At 36.5% G+C, this 15,775-nt stretch overlaps 2 long non-coding RNA genes across 3 annotated transcripts; one reads left to right on the top strand and one right to left on the bottom strand.

Annotated features, from left to right (window-relative positions):
- Positions 1-5,990: 5,990 nt before the first annotated feature.
- On the bottom strand, positions 5,991-7,013 carry LOC133784391 (uncharacterized). Its single transcript, XR_009871320.1, has 2 exons — positions 6,847-7,013; positions 5,991-6,654 (listed from the first exon to the last, which is right to left on the bottom strand). It is a non-coding gene; the product is annotated as an uncharacterized LOC133784391 (long non-coding RNA).
- A 3,438-nt stretch (positions 7,014-10,451) lies between these two features.
- Positions 10,452-13,703, top strand: LOC133784390 (uncharacterized). 2 transcript variants are annotated; one of them, XR_009871319.1, is made up of 3 exons: positions 10,452-10,814; positions 10,943-11,008; positions 13,401-13,703. It is a non-coding gene; the product is annotated as an uncharacterized LOC133784390 (long non-coding RNA). The 2 variants fall into 2 exon arrangements; XR_009871318.1 differs by lacking the exon at positions 13,401-13,703 and adding an exon at positions 12,769-12,812.
- Positions 13,704-15,775: the final 2,072 nt, after the last annotated feature.

The following is a 15,775-nucleotide window of genomic DNA, read 5'->3' as shown; positions in this document are numbered from 1 at the left end:
GTAGTTGAGTTGCGCTGAAACAACAAGGGCCTGAAACACAAAGAATGAATCAGAATTATAATCAGACATAAATACTCTAAGACATAAATACTCTAAACAGAATTGAGAAGGCTACCGCGGCGGAGAGTTCGATACTCTTCTCATAAAGAGTGTTGCAGTCCGAGGCCTTGCGCACGAGGTCCCAGTGGTCGGCACCAAAGCCAGAAAAGCTCTGACCCACCCGAGAAAGGACGTCCGAGCTGAGAAGCGCCCCTTCTGCCCCAGCGGCGCCATCAAGTACATATTCCTCAGTATGAGTTTGGGCCGTTGGCAGCTGAACCGTTGAGGTAGAAGGTTTCTTCGGAGGCCGAGAAACTATTAACCGGGTCTCGGTGGGAAGCTGCGAGATGGATGCAGTAGAGCCTGACCCATCGACCTGGGCAGTCGGCTCCTTGGAGGTGTCCGCAGTGATCTGGGCCGTGGGAGTCGTCTCGTGACGTTTAGACACCTTGGACTGTCGGTCGGGCCTCTTTGGTATCCTCGGGCGTTTGCTCTTCTGGGCGCCAGCTCCCCCATCACTAAAGAGCACGGCGTCGAGGTCGGGATTCATGGCACCTGCATAATGACAATGAGTTAAACAATGATAATAACTTTGGGAAAAGATGTAAACCAGTCAAAGAAAAAAACCTAACTGGGACTCTTCCCCAAGCTCGAGCTTGGGGACCATGAAATTCCCCCGTCTTCAGAAGAGGCGGGGGGAGTGCCTTCCCTATAAGTTGGTGACAACCTCGAGAGGTCCCTATAGACATTGGTCCCATACTGCACCGCTATCCCATTCCACACCTCGTCCGTGGTGTACATGGTATCATATTTCCCGAGCCCACTATCAAACCTATGGACGCAGTCATCTACCCAACTCCATATGTAGAAGTGGTATCTATCCTGTGGGCACAAGACTAGTCTATTGGGCCTGTGTTTTAACAGAGTGGGGGACCACATTCGCGAAGTAGGAAGGGTTTTACCTCCTCCGGAGTCCGAGCTCGAGGCTTCGTCATTGGCCTCATTTCCCGACCGCGGACTTCTCGAGCGAATTGGGAGAGATGCTTTCCTTTCTCTCCTCGGAGGAAGGATGCCTGTGGGCAGAGGCACTTCCTCCCAGCGTTCATATTTTTTACTGGACCAGTCAGAGGTTGACTGGCCCTGTCCCAACAACCCACAAGCTCGCAGCTTGTCCTCATGTAGCAGAAATGAGAGAGACCTCCTGCCGTAAGGGAGTCGGAGCAGGCTCTCTCTGTGCTCCTTCATTGTCTCGTCAGGGGTGGGACGCTGAAAGTTAGCTGAAAGGCGAGATAAACTTCAACTAAACATGGATTCAAGGGCTAAAAATTCGAGCTCAAAAATAGAAAGTAACGAGAATACTTACGAATCCGCCTAAACGAACGATGTCGAGACGGGAACAGACCGTCTGTCCAGAAAAAAGCCTTCTTGAAGTCAGGGGGGTGGTTCGGAAGATCTTCAAAGATCTTCGTCTCTTTGGGGTAGCTCGAAAGATAGTAGAAACCATCTCCTCCCCGAGCTTGGGAGGGATTACTCTTCAAACAAAAGAGATATAAAATCTCTTGGGGTGAAGGTCCTATCCACCCCAGCTCGTGGAATAAGGACCTCAGGGCAGACAGCACCCTGTATGAGTTGGTGTTGAGTTGGAATGGAGCCAACCCAACGAAATCGATGAAGTCTCTGAAAAAGGACTTCAGGGGCAGCAAAGCTCCTGCCCTTATATTTTCCTGGCTCCAGGCCGCGTATTTCACACTGGAATCGCGGCCCCCAAGAGCGAAACAGCTCCGTTCATGCCTTGTCGGAGCTCGACACTTCAGTGTGTCCAACGAGCTAAGGCCATGGATGGCCAGGATGTCAGTTATCTGGTCGGAGGTGGTAACCGAGCTCTGGTAGAATTCGGCTTCAAACATCTCCCTCCTAGGCTGCGAAGACGAAGGCTCCGCCATTAAGGAAAACTGAAGTTCCCCCGGGTGGTATGCTACCGTGACTTTTAACGCGGGATCGAGGGGAACTGGCCTAGGTCCTGGGTTAGGCTCCGGATAGATGGCTTCCCGAAGAACCCTTCTCTTCTTTTCGATGACCTCGTCTATCTGGCGACGATAGTGGGCTCGAATGCCTTCTTGCTCGCGTGCGATCTCGTATTCTTTAATCCGACGCTGGTTCCGGGCAAAGATCGATTCCGGGCTCGGAGATTTGGGCTCGTAAGGAATTGCTCGTAATGACCCACCGTCTTTCCGGATTCTGTGACATCTAACGAGAAAGAAAAAATGGTGAGGGCCATGCATGCAAGAATCACGAGCTCGATGGATGAGCTCGGAGATCTAAGGACAAGAAACTAAGTATTTAGACCCTTACTAAAGAGTCAGAGCATGTGTTCCACAGGAAAGGAAAAGGAGCGTGGATGATTTTTTTTTTAAAGTCCCGAAATTCAAGGGAAAGGAGAGTGGCGGTTAGCCAGGAAAAGCGTTTTTGGGTTTCGTGTATTTGTCAAAACCCATGTTTTTATCTGAAAGCTTAATGTACAAGAAACGCTGCCTAAGAATTTCAAAACCCAGAAAATGGGAACCACATTCAAACGTCGAAACTGGGTATAAACCAGAGACGAACATCCAGAGTGGAAGTCCAGAAAGCCTAAAAACCTATCGGTTCAAAACCTCCTATCGCATCATGCTAAGAAGATATACTAACATACACAGCAAACACAGTATAAAAAGAACAACAAAAATGGCGTACTTACACAGTGATGGTGATTGCAGCGAAATCGTCGAGTGGAGAAGAGGTTGCAAGAAAGAACTCACTGACTCGTACAAACCAGGATTCTTTTGTTTTTTCGGCCTAGAAAACATGCAATGAGGATAAACTGTGGAAAGAAGTTTAGGGGGGGTGTTTTTCTTTTTTCTGGCTTGTGATGAACAAATGTGAAGAAGACGAAGAGGGAGTCTTGTATATATAGGTGGGAAAACTAAACTAATCAGGAGCGTTGATTAAATTCCTCAACAGATCGAATGGATGGGAATCGGTGACATGATGGCGCCGAAAAGTTGTCAGACGAACGATCGTGGGCGTGTTCCCAAGGTACTCAAGTACCTAAAGTGAGCAATACCCATCTGGCACGTGTCCATTTTCAAGAGTGTGACGGTATGGTTCCCGAAAAGAGTAGTTCAAAAGTTTCATTCTCTTAGGATTCGAACAAATACTTTTGAGGGGGCAAAATGTTATACCCAGATTTCGAGCCATAGTAAATATGACCTCGAAAGCTGAGTTCGCAACAATTGGTCTCGTGAGGATTAGTGATCTAGGGTTGTAAGTCGAGCCTGCAAAGTATGATGTATGATTTCGAATGCGGTGATCTCGAAATGACCTCGATCTCGAAAGGTAGCTCCGAGAACACCTTCATCTTCAGGAACTTCGGAGCATGGTTCTTGAGCTCGATATCCCATCTCGAAAGAAACGTTAGCTCGGGAGATGTCAGTGGCTCGCACAATGACATGAAACCAGAAATGCTGGAGACTTGAAGATACGCCATAACCACCTTGAGTATCCACAAGTGTAATAACTATGAGATGTAGTCCTCATTAGTTGATGTAAATCCCCAAGAATTGTGGGATATTATTTAATACAGTTATACGCCCCCTGATCTTTGGGGGACGTTTCCTTTAATATATGATTATTGGCATTTAAAGCCATTTATTTGTATTCACAAAAGAGTAACTACCCAAAATATGTGGGATAGTATTCTGCATCCTTCTCTATAAATAGAGAAGGCATGCACCATTGTAAAGGAGGGAAATCCTAATCCTTGAGAGAAAACTCTGGAGAATTCTTGCTAAAGAATTGTTTAGAGATAATCTTGAGATTAATAACAGAGACTCGTGGACTAGGCAGATTTAACTGCTGAACCACGTAAAAAATCGTGTTTGATTCGTTTGTTTATTTTTGGCCATTGTCTTAAATTGTTTACGTGCTCTATTCTTTTATCTGTTGACGAAAAACGGCGTCAACAGAACATCTATTAGCGGCGGGCCCCACAGATCATTAGCGACGGACTGCCAGCCGCTAATAAGGGGAAATTCTTATTGTTTTGTTAATAGCGGCAGGGTCCCATTATTAGCAGCGGGGGTCTACCCCTAGGTTTCCCCTATTTAATAAAACAAAGCACCCCGTTCATCAGTTTCTCCCTCTCTCTCATTTTCTTCCCTTTTTCCTCTCTCTGTGTCTTCTCTGCCCTAGCCCACCCTCCTTCGCCCTAAGCCAACCCTTACCACCGTCGTCGACAAGCCCACCACCCCTACCACCATCGTCTTCTTCCGCCGAATGAGGGCATCTCTGCCAGAACACCATCGATAATACCTCTTCACACACACACACACACAGATATATATATATATATATATTGGAAGACTTCTCAATGGTTACTACCCATATATTAGTACTAACAATTATGATGATGTGGCAACATAGTGACTTGGTATATCAAGTCACCAGCATGTAAATATTTAGAGCAATTCATGTAGCTTGTATAGACTCTAGTAGGTGACGTGTCGCCTACATGCAGGCGATGTATAGCCTACCAGGCGATATGTCGCCTACATGTTGGCGGTGCATTGCATGCTAGGGTTTTTTGAAACCCTAAGCATCAGGCGATGCTACGCCACTTGGGTGGCAACGTATTGCCACCCTCTCTAGTTTTGGACCCCTCCAAAGGTCCAAAAAATACTCCAAATGCTACGAAAATTTTTGGGGACCCTTAGATACCTTCATGCATCACTTTGTACCCAAAAAACACAATTTAAGTGCTTACAATTGAAATTCAAATTTCACATCTTCACTATGTGAAATTCACTAAGTTTTATTACTTTGCTTGTATTTTAACACTTATCTTTTTGTATTTCACCAATAATAACATTATGCAAGCATGTTTAAATGTTGTGTATGCCTATGATGGTTTTGGCCTAGGCTTTAGTTTGCTTTGAAGGCTTATTTCCAAGTATTTGAATCAATTATGTGTTCTAAGTTTTTATAGTAGAGACATACTTAGTATTGTGTAATTTGTCTTAAGGTGATTGTCAGGTTTGCATGCCCACGCAAATGTGGGATATATTTTTGAATACTTAGGTGTAATTTTATGTGATATTAAGACACGTAATTTTGTTATAATTCTAAGCTCTTTGTGAAGTGTTACTTAGGTGTGTTTGTATGTGTTTTGTATTTGTATGGTATTTATAGTTGTATTTATAATCCTGAAGATGTAATTTTATGTTTTGTGTTAGAGAGATATGATTTAGTTTAAATGTAATATCAACTTCAGGTTATAATATGTAATTTATGTTTTTATATTAAAGAGATATGGTTTAGTTGAAATATAATATTTACTTCTAGTTATATTATGTAATTTTATGGTTTAGTGTTAGAAAGACATGGTTTAGTGTTTCAATATCATATTCATGTCTCTGTGTAAACATTTTCAATGTCTTTATCTTATAAACTTTGCAGCATATTCATTGATTAAGCAACATATTAATTCATGTCTCTATGTAAACCTATTCTATGTCTATGTGTTATAAACATTGCAGCATATAATCATTGATTAAGCAAATCAATAAACATAAATTAGTACTGAAATTCAAGCAAAATTGATTTTGGAAAATTGAGTTTGACGACATATTTATTGATTAACCAAAGTGAATACTCAAGTGCTTTACGAAAAGAATCCAACAACATTCAGTTTAGGCTTTACAATAAGCAAACAAGCAGTCATTGTAAGTGCTTTACAAAAGGAAACCAACAACATTCAGTTTAGGCTTTACAATAAGCAGTCTTCAAAATATATAAATACTGTAACAACCTTAAAAAAAAAAACAGGTTATTCAAAAGCAAGTCTTGAGCAGGTTCTTCAAAAGCTATGTCTAGAGTTGGTGGATTAAAAAAAGAAACACATGTTCTTCAAAAGCAGGTTCTATTGAGTCTCTTGAGTTGAGAACAGATCCATTGGTGCCACTGTCATAATACTCCCCAAATGCTTCCTCTATGTTAGATTCACCACAATATTGGCCTATTTCAGAACTGTTATCATCACTTGAAGTATCATTTTTTTTCATTTTTTCCATTCCATGTCACTATCATCAGTTTGGCTTGACAATGCATCATCATTCACAACAGCTACTTGGCTGTCCTGTGGTATTGAATTTGCACTCCGAGTTGCATATCTGTGGCTCCGAGTTGAATTTTGTTGGGTAGGAAAACTATGATAGTCAAACTCAAATTCTGGCATGCCATCAAACTCAGGGGTTGCTGGTTCCACATTCTCATGTGGTAAATGCTCATTTTCAGTTGCAGGTGGGGCTATACGTTCATTCTCAACTTCAGCAAAGGTACTTGGATCATTTTCTACTACAACAGAGGCCATTTACTCAACTTCAAATGCAACAGGGGCTAGTGGCTCATTCTCAACAGTGGCAGGGGCCATTGTCTTTTCTTGAACTGGTTCTTCATTTACATTCTCAAATGGATGGGCTGCCTCATCTTCAGATGACTCATATACAACTGATTCAGGCCTTTCAAACGAAAATGATGAAGGTATAACACTTACTTTCTTACGGGCAGCTTGTTTTATCATACCTATATTTGAAAAACTAATCTCAACAAAACCTAACAAAACAAACAACTAGACAAAATAATAAATAAATAACTTTCTTACATTCTAATCAGACATAATCGTTGACAAAACAAACAACCAAAACAAAATTTAACAATGAAATAAAAAATCAAACAAAAACCCAGAACAGAGAAGAAGAGAGACGAAAAAAATACCTAAAGGCGACGGCGTCAACTTGGGTTGGTGGCGATGCTCACGGCGTCGACCTCCACTATCGTCGTCTTCTCAGGCGGCCTCCCTTTGTCTTCTTCGACGAAGGTGATGGATGAATGTGCTTCTCTGGCGTGGCGTGCAAGAGAAGACATAAAGGAGCCAATTATAGGGAAAGCACTAGAAACTGAAAATGCTATTTTAAATCTATTTGTTTAATGTTTCTTTTTTAGTTTTAATTTTAATAATTCAGAAAATTCAAAAATATATTTTCATTTTTTTAAAAACAAATATAATAATCATGTAAATTATTAAAGTTAGGGGTAAAGTTGGAATATTCAAAATTTAGACATTCTCGTAGTAACAAAAGTTTTTACAAATAAAGAGTATCGATTGATAACTATTAGATACATGGAGTACTAAATTTGTATTTTGATAAAACATATTATACCAAATAAACATTTATCCTTTGATTTATAATATTTTAGTGAAACTATTTCATTTTACAAAATTGATCAAATTTAATCTTTTATTCAATTTTAGTCAAACCTTATTTTTTAAAGGATAGGTACCTATTTGGTACCTGTGTTTTTGCAAAGTATCATTTTAGTACCATTTGTTTTCAATAATGCTCATATGGTACCCTATATTTTAAAACCGTACATATTTGGTACTCTAAACTCAAATTTAATTAATAAAATTTTACCAATTTAATCAAACTGCTGTCAATTATGTAAGTTCCAAATTTAAATTTAATTACTTAATTACATATAACTGATGACAGTTTGATTATATTGACAAAATTTTATCTATTAAATCTGGGTCTAGGGTATCAAATATATGTATAATTTTAAAATACATGGTACTATATAAGTATTATTGTAAACAGAGGGTACCAAAACGATATTTTGCAAAAACATAAGGTACCAAATAAGTAAATTCTCTTTTTCAAACAAGACGTTTCCTTTTTATGTTATTATAATTAATTTTTTAATCACAAATGACACTATTTAATAATTTTTATTTTAGTTCCAAAAACAAAATTATAATGTATTAATTAAATTTATATAATAAAACAATACCGTGTAATGTTTATGCTTGATTTATAATTCAAATATTCAAATACCGACCCATTAACGTGCAACAAATGAATTATTGTATCAAGTTTTACAATATCAAACCTTAATTATCTTAATATATACATAATAATAATGCCGTGTAATGTCCAAAATCCCTTGATTAATGATATAATTATAATTCAACGCGCCACCGCCACTGGGATATGTAACAAATCCTCAATTTCTTACATTATAAATACAATAAGAACACAAGTCATCATAAATTGTTTCTATAGCTCAAAATGATGATAAAACACCACCTAATTTCTCAGCTAGCTATACAATAATTCCAAATATTTTCTATACTAATATTATCATCTGAGATATGAAATCCTCTGTTTGTTTTTGTATGATTCTTGTCTTAGTATTTTTACTATTCCAATATTCTCTTTCTACTTCAGCTCATCATGGAACCCAAATATCATCATCGTTAAAAACTAAACATGATCTTCTAACTTCATTCCAACCTCATCATCGTCATCATAATCTTTGGACTTACGTCAGAGCTGGTGGCGGCGGCGGTAGAGGAGGTTCAAGCGGTGGTGGCAGTAGAGGAGGTGCAAGCGGCGGCAGTAGAGGAGGTGTCAGCCGCGGCGGCAGAGGAGTTGGAACCGGAACTCGAGGCAGTTCATCATCATCGTCGTCGGCCATTAATGGAGAACGACCTTCGGGTCTATTATTCGTTCATGTCACCTTGTCTTTGGCCCTTTTCTTAGGTGTTGTTTTGTTCTAATAATAATTTGTATTATAAATTATTGTTCATGTTATGTTATAGTTTGTGTATAGTTCACCTTTTCATGTGTTACAAGAGATCCAAATGTGTTTATGGATCTTGATTCATATTATTGATTAACGTTAAAGAGTTTTTTTTTTCAATATTATTATATTCTTTTATTCATTGGTGGGATACATGTACCAAATATTTTTTTGGTTTGAAAGATTGTATAAAAAGTGTGAATGGTTATTAATTTACCTAATGTTGTCACTGTTTTTGGGTCTTGATGATAACTCAATTAAATTGAATGAAAACTGTAATTTGGTGTATTAAAGTCACTCATATATTAGGGAAGGGGATTTGAAGCTGAGACACTTGAGACCTCTTTCCAAGAAAAAACAAATTTTATGCTATTAGATTATGCTTATCACCACAAAGTCATCCCTATTGTTAAAATGTACAGAAACACACAGTGATTTATAATAGATCAATTCAAAGCAGCTAGTGATTATGTAAATATATATAATATGATATATATTAATTGACCTCTTAAGTGTAGGTAGGACCAAGTTTTGTACCAAAGTTATACTGCCAACATTGAAAATCATAATCAAACTTGTAAAAGTTATGGACTATGTTGGATTTTATATGGCAAATCATGATCCTAGATGCATCTAGATTGTGTATTTGTTGCATATGGTGATCTCAGTATTCTCATTTTCCACGTAGGATAAATTTGTTTAGTTAGTGTTTGACTAATTCAGTTTAGAGGTTGTTAGTGATGCTGTTAGGCTTCATTAGCTGTATATATGTATAATTAGTTCTGAGTCTTCAGCAACCAACCAATTCATTTTATTGCAGAGAGTTTTCTTTGTTTTCTCTCTAATCTTTTGTTCCAAGATTTTGTTAGGATTTCAAGTTTCTAGATTCTACAAAGTGAAGAGCAGAGGGATCTGTTTTGAGAGTTCTGAAGGGATTTTAGACACTTAGTGCTGAAGGGATTTCAACCATTCTTCTAAGAGAGTTAGAAGCCTAAAAAGTTGAGTGGGACACTCAACTTAGGATAATTGTAAATCTTGCTATGAGTTTTAGATTATTTTTTAGCAAATTGGCATGTTAATTTTATAATTTGTAAAGAACAAAGTTTACTACAGAGGAATTGTTTCAACTGAGCTTTGTGACCCAAGGAGTAGCTGATTTTTATTAGTGAACTTTTTAAAAATTCTCTTGTGTTCTTTACTTTCTTAGTAATTGTTCATTATTCAATTGTTTGAATCATTCTAATAGTTCATCGACTTAAAAAGTAACTTTCATATATCACTATGTAGTGCACCAAATTTTTTTTTAGATTATTTAAATTTTGTGCTTTATTTGATTTAAATGTTAAGTGTGATGAATTGTTTTATTTAAGTGTTGTTATTTTATTTAATTGTTTATTTGTTTTATTTGATTGTTTGTTATTTTATTTAATTGTTAGAAATGTTTTGGTTAATTAATTTAACAAGTGAATAATTGTGTAACATGTTATTTTACTACTAGTGTTACATTTTATTTAAGTGTGACAAATGAGGTATTTATGTGAGCTATGGTGGAATGCACTAAGGTGCATGATAGATAGAAATGCACCCTAGTAATTTAGTGTGTGCTAGTGCATGGTAGCATGGTGCACATGTGTAGATTTTCTACACATTTTAGGTTTCCTTATTTTAGATTTAATTGAGTAATTTATTTATAAAAAAAAAAAGAAGAAAAGAAAAGGGAAATGAGGAGTGGGCATGTGACCTAGTGGGAATGGAATATTTCCTTAAAATGGTAAAAAAATCAAGACTTGAAGACCATGATCATTTGGGGATAGGCATGATCATATCTTATCCCTTTGTATCTTTTTGAAATAAAGAAAAATCAAGGAAAATAAAAGAGAAATGGAAACTTACCTTAATATTGTTTGGGGAGACTTTATGAGAGGATTTGTGATAAAGGGGCTAAGAAAGGAGAGAAGAGCTATTGCTCTTGTGTGTGTGTGGCTGCCGTGACCTAGAGAGAGAGAGAGAGAGAGAGTGGCGTGTAGAGAGAGAGAGAGAGAGAGGAAGAAAGAAAGAAAGGAAGAAGGAAGAAGAAAGTGAAGAGGAACCCCCCTAGAGTATGTCTTCTTGTTTTCTCTTTTACATAATCTTTTTATTTGATAATATGATTTTAATTGTGTTATTTTTCTTGTGTGTGTTTGGGTCTTTCCTTCTCTTCATGGTGGCTTTCCCATAAAAACCCTAGGCTTGAACAAGGGTGTGGAGTTTGTGGTATTGATCTTTTGTGTTCTTGATTCTACAATCAAGAGAGGTAATGGTCTTTTCCTTAGCCTTATATTGTTTTTGGTGGGTTGTATATGAGGTTTTGCTAATGGTGCTAATGGTTGATTTTGGGTAGGATTGATGTATAGGATTTGGATTTTTGTGAGGGCATGATTTGTGTTTAAGGGTTGTGATGTTGATTTTGCTATGCATAAAAAAAAATTGTTATAATCTAGGAACACTTGTAAGGTGATTTCGGCCTAGGTACACCCAAGGGTGTTCTTGATATGTTGTGTGATTTACAAAATATTTGATCCATGTTTTAGGACCTTTGATATATGGGTAAGAGAACAAGTGGTAATCTTGATATTTTGATCATGAAATTTTGTTAGATGCATGTTATATTTTGAATGATTAAATTATGAGATGCATGAAAATAATGATAGAAATATGCTAGGTTAAAATAAGGCATATGTGAATATGGTATAAATTTACTATATGCTATTTTTATTGAAAACGTTTTGTTGGCTTTCATGGAATTGCAACAAATGATTTTAAAAGGATTCATGTGATTATGTTAGTAGAATCATGCATATTATAAGAGCATAATGAGATTATAGGCATGAATGATTTTATGTAATTTTTGAGACAAAAGTTGAGTTTTACAAAGAATTAAGCTTGCTGTTTTTTTTCAAATAATTGGGTAAAAGTTGATAAAAAGATGAGTTGCATGCATAAATAATGTTCTTGATGAATATGTTAATTCTTATGAAATTAAAAGAGGATTTTAAGTCTCATGTTATGATATTTTACTCAATTAACTTCCTACAGAATTTTTATTGAATTTCGAGAAAAAAATGAGTTTATAAATTGAATATGGTGATTTTAATGATAAAAAAATGGTTGCTGGAATTTTGTAATAAAATGTGAAGTAAGTTTCACTAAAAATGAATTTGATTAATTTTTGGAATAAATTATTTTTCCTAAGTTATGGTAATATTGAAAAATGATATTTTAATGGTATGAATGCATATTTTGATAAATAATGATTTTTCTTTATTTTGATTGAGAAAAATATTTAAACTCTATTTATTTGTGATTTTTGAATAAAATAAATAGTGGCTGAAAGTTTGTTTTAAAAAGGTTAACAATTGTTATTAAATTGTCACATATGAGTTTTTACTACTTAAAAACTAAGTCTTAAATAAATTAAATCAAAATGTATTTTTCCACACTTAAAATATATTGTTCACATCATTTTTGTAACACAATAATAAAATATATTTTTTCTAAAGAAACATGTTAAAATAGGTATTTTAATTAAATCCAAGCTTGTTGGTTAATTCTTGGTAAATTAATATTTATTTAATGAAAATGTCACATATTTTATTTTGAGCTAAAATAAAATAAATTTATAAAATAAAATAAAGTTTTTGAGAAATTTAATCAACTTAGAAATTTTAAGAAAAATAAAGCATGTAATATGGCCATTGATTTTCAAACAATAGAAGCAAGAAATGTAGAGTTATCATTTTTGAAAACGTCTTTATTACGCAACGTTCCCATGTATGCATGCTACATGCAAATCAACTTTTACGTCCAAAATCATGATTATTATTCAACTATGTAATTTTTATAAAGCAATCATGTTAGTAAAATGGGTAGAACGGGCATTATTCTTTTGGCGATAATTGCATGTTTTAGTGTAACTGTATTCATGAGTGCATGGCCCATGCACACATGAGTTGTATGGAAGGGCAAAATAGTAATTTTATGAACCTAAGAAACGTTATTTTGATTATGATATAGGCTCGTTGAAAAGATTGTGAAATTCTTAGCTTGGACCTGAGGTAAGGAAGTTAGATAGATTTTATGATTTTATGCTATGAATGGTAAGACTGTTTTATGAATGAACTGTTATGAAATTATGAATGCCTTAATGTGATGATCTGTTGAATGTGATATGTATATGGATGTTAGATACATCAAACAGAATGTGATGTTAGATACATCAAACAGAATGTGATGTTAGATACATCAAACAGATTTCGATGTCAGATACATCGTACGAGTTACTAAGGACATTGAGACGTGACTCCTAGGGCGGACGCGCCGAGGTTATTCAAGGACCAGTGATCTCCTGTTTACCTCATAGGGTGACATGGACAACTAGCGTTCCATGCTCATCATGTATGCTGTATGTTTGTGATATGTTGATATGTCACTTTTATGTTATGATATGATGATATGTCACATTTATGTTATGATATGTTGATATGTCACATTTATGTTATGATATGATGAAATGTTACGATTATGTTATGATAGACCATGATGTTTTAGATGAACGTTAGTGTTTGGTTGTTTGTTGTTTTCTTACTTGCTTATTTGCTTGTACTTCCTTACTGGGCTTTTAGCTCACCCCCTTACTTTCCTTCCAGGTAGCAAATAGGATTTCTCTATGGCACGCGTGGTGACGTGAGGAGTTCTTCATCATGAGGTGTATGGCGTGGGGCAATCCTATGGACGATAAAACGATCAACGTAGAACGCCATTTAAATTATGTTTTGTTTTAAGGGACTTTTCCTAAATTATCAGTGGGACTCTGTTATTTAACTTAATTGGTTTTTTTTGAACTTTGCATAAAAACCTATGTTTTATTTTAAACTTATGGCGCCAACTTGCATGATTTTAAATAAGTCCCCCTGAGACTTTAATAATGGATGGTATTCTTTTATAAGCTATGTTATGCGAATATTTTATAAGTATTAGTCTAGGGCGTTCTTTTCACACTACTACAAAAACATATTTTTACGACACTTTTTTAGGGTACTCACCTAGGTGCGAGCCCTAAAAACATCTCCTGGACTTTTTGGGACACTCATTGAGAGTCCTTAAAGAATTTCTCAACCCCCTCATCTTTCTCTCTCTCGGATTCTCTCCCACCCGAACCTCTCTCCTTCCCTCTCTCCCGCCTGAGTCTTTGCAGAGCTCGACCGTCGCCTTCCCCACTGCCACCAGCAACACGCGCTAGCCAGGGAGCTTCGGAGGCCATCGAAGCTTCGACCCATGCGAGCCCAAACCCTCACGCGCCACCTAAGGCGGACAACAGCGCCTGCGATTTTGGGTTTTCCCAAAGTTTCCGACGAGATTCCGACCACCTTGGGTCGTTGTGAGTCGATCCACCACCACCATCATACTCAAAACTTTCATCCACGCAAAACCCAACCAAGGATCGGGTTAGAAGTCGCTAGATTTCATTTTTGGTGTTCGTCGGAATCTATGGAGTCCGAAACTTTTTGAATCCAATCTGGCCACCACGTTCCGTTCCATGAAGAACCATCACCACCACGACATTCCCTGAACCTTAGGCTTCGAAAGCCATTCACTGTTTTCTCGAACCACCGTCGTAGGGTGGTGGCGGGCACCGCCGCTGTTGCCGGAGCTCCGACGGGAGCTTTGGCTACCAATTAATTTTTTAAAAATTAAAAATAAACTTTTCAGGACTCGCAATGCGAGCCCTAAAAAACCTTACTTTTAAATACTCTCAAATAAAAGACTCACGCCCCGCGAGTCCTAAAATACTTTTTTTTGTAGTAGTATATAATAGGCGACCATTAACATGCTATAATGTATACATAATTTTTTTTCAAAAATTATAATAGTTTTCTCAAAAAAAAAAAAAAAAAAAATCAAAGCAATAAGTGTATTGACTAACAAATCAATTAGTTTCATCAATATTTTACAAAATTCTAAATTTTCGTGAAAAATAAAAATTATTATGTTGGTTTCTGACTAATGTTATGTTCCGTGTATATTACCAGGTCAGGACTTAGGAGTTGTCAAGCAAAACTTGGCATTGTATGTCATTGTTCTTAGTCGGAAGCATTAATTCAATCCTAATATAAAATTATATCTCTACTATAAATTACATTTTCTATGATTGTATTATGCTTGTCATGTTTGATACTTTATGAATTGAATTTTGTTTATATATATATAGATATTATATGTAAAAATTAATAAGAAAAAATTCATCAGGACATATTAGTATATATTTTAGACAAAAAAAAAAAGCCTCAAATGTAAAAATAATTGTATTAGGAGAAGTTGTCCCTTGGCCTGGTCTGCCATTTTTTTTCTCTTTTTTTTTTTGAGAAATCGTCTGCCATTATTTGATCACTTATATCTTGTTTTTATTAAAACGAAGGACTAGTCTCAGAGCAGACAATTAGCAACACAACAAATTGAACACAAAACTTGAATTATGTTTGAATTTCTAATTTACGCACAACAAAATAATTTTGTTTCAATGAAATTTCTATTTAATGTGAATTTTGATAGCAGTCATATTTGCATCATAATTATCTATTTTTTATTACACTTTTATATTTAAGTTTTTACGACCAAAATACCAAAATATGTGATGAAAAAGCTTTTAGGACTTGTGCGAGTCCTAAAAAATTTTATTTTTAATTTTTAAAAAATTAATTGGTAGCTAAAGCTCTCGCCGGAGCTCCGACGATGACGGCGGCGCCACCATCCCACAATGGTGGTTCGAGAAAATGATGACTGGGCTTCGAAGCCCAAAGCTCGAGGAACGTCATGGTGGTGGTGATTTCTCTCGGAAAGGCCTAGAATGGCCGGATTAGAGCCATGAATTCTCGAATCTCCATGGATTTCGACAAATGTTGATTCCAATTTCGACGACCATTGAGTTCAATCCTTTAGTGGGTTTTGAAGCCCAAAGCACAAGGAATGCAGTGGTGGTGGTCATTTGGCTCGGGGTGGCTAGAGGTGGTTGGAAAATGCCCAA

The sequence above is a fragment of the Humulus lupulus genome, chromosome 6 (genome assembly GCF_963169125.1).
Source record: "Humulus lupulus chromosome 6, drHumLupu1.1, whole genome shotgun sequence".
Taxonomy (NCBI): domain Eukaryota; kingdom Viridiplantae; phylum Streptophyta; class Magnoliopsida; order Rosales; family Cannabaceae; genus Humulus; species Humulus lupulus.
Note: the sequence above shows the minus strand (reverse complement) of the source record. Positions and strands in the feature narration are given on the sequence as shown.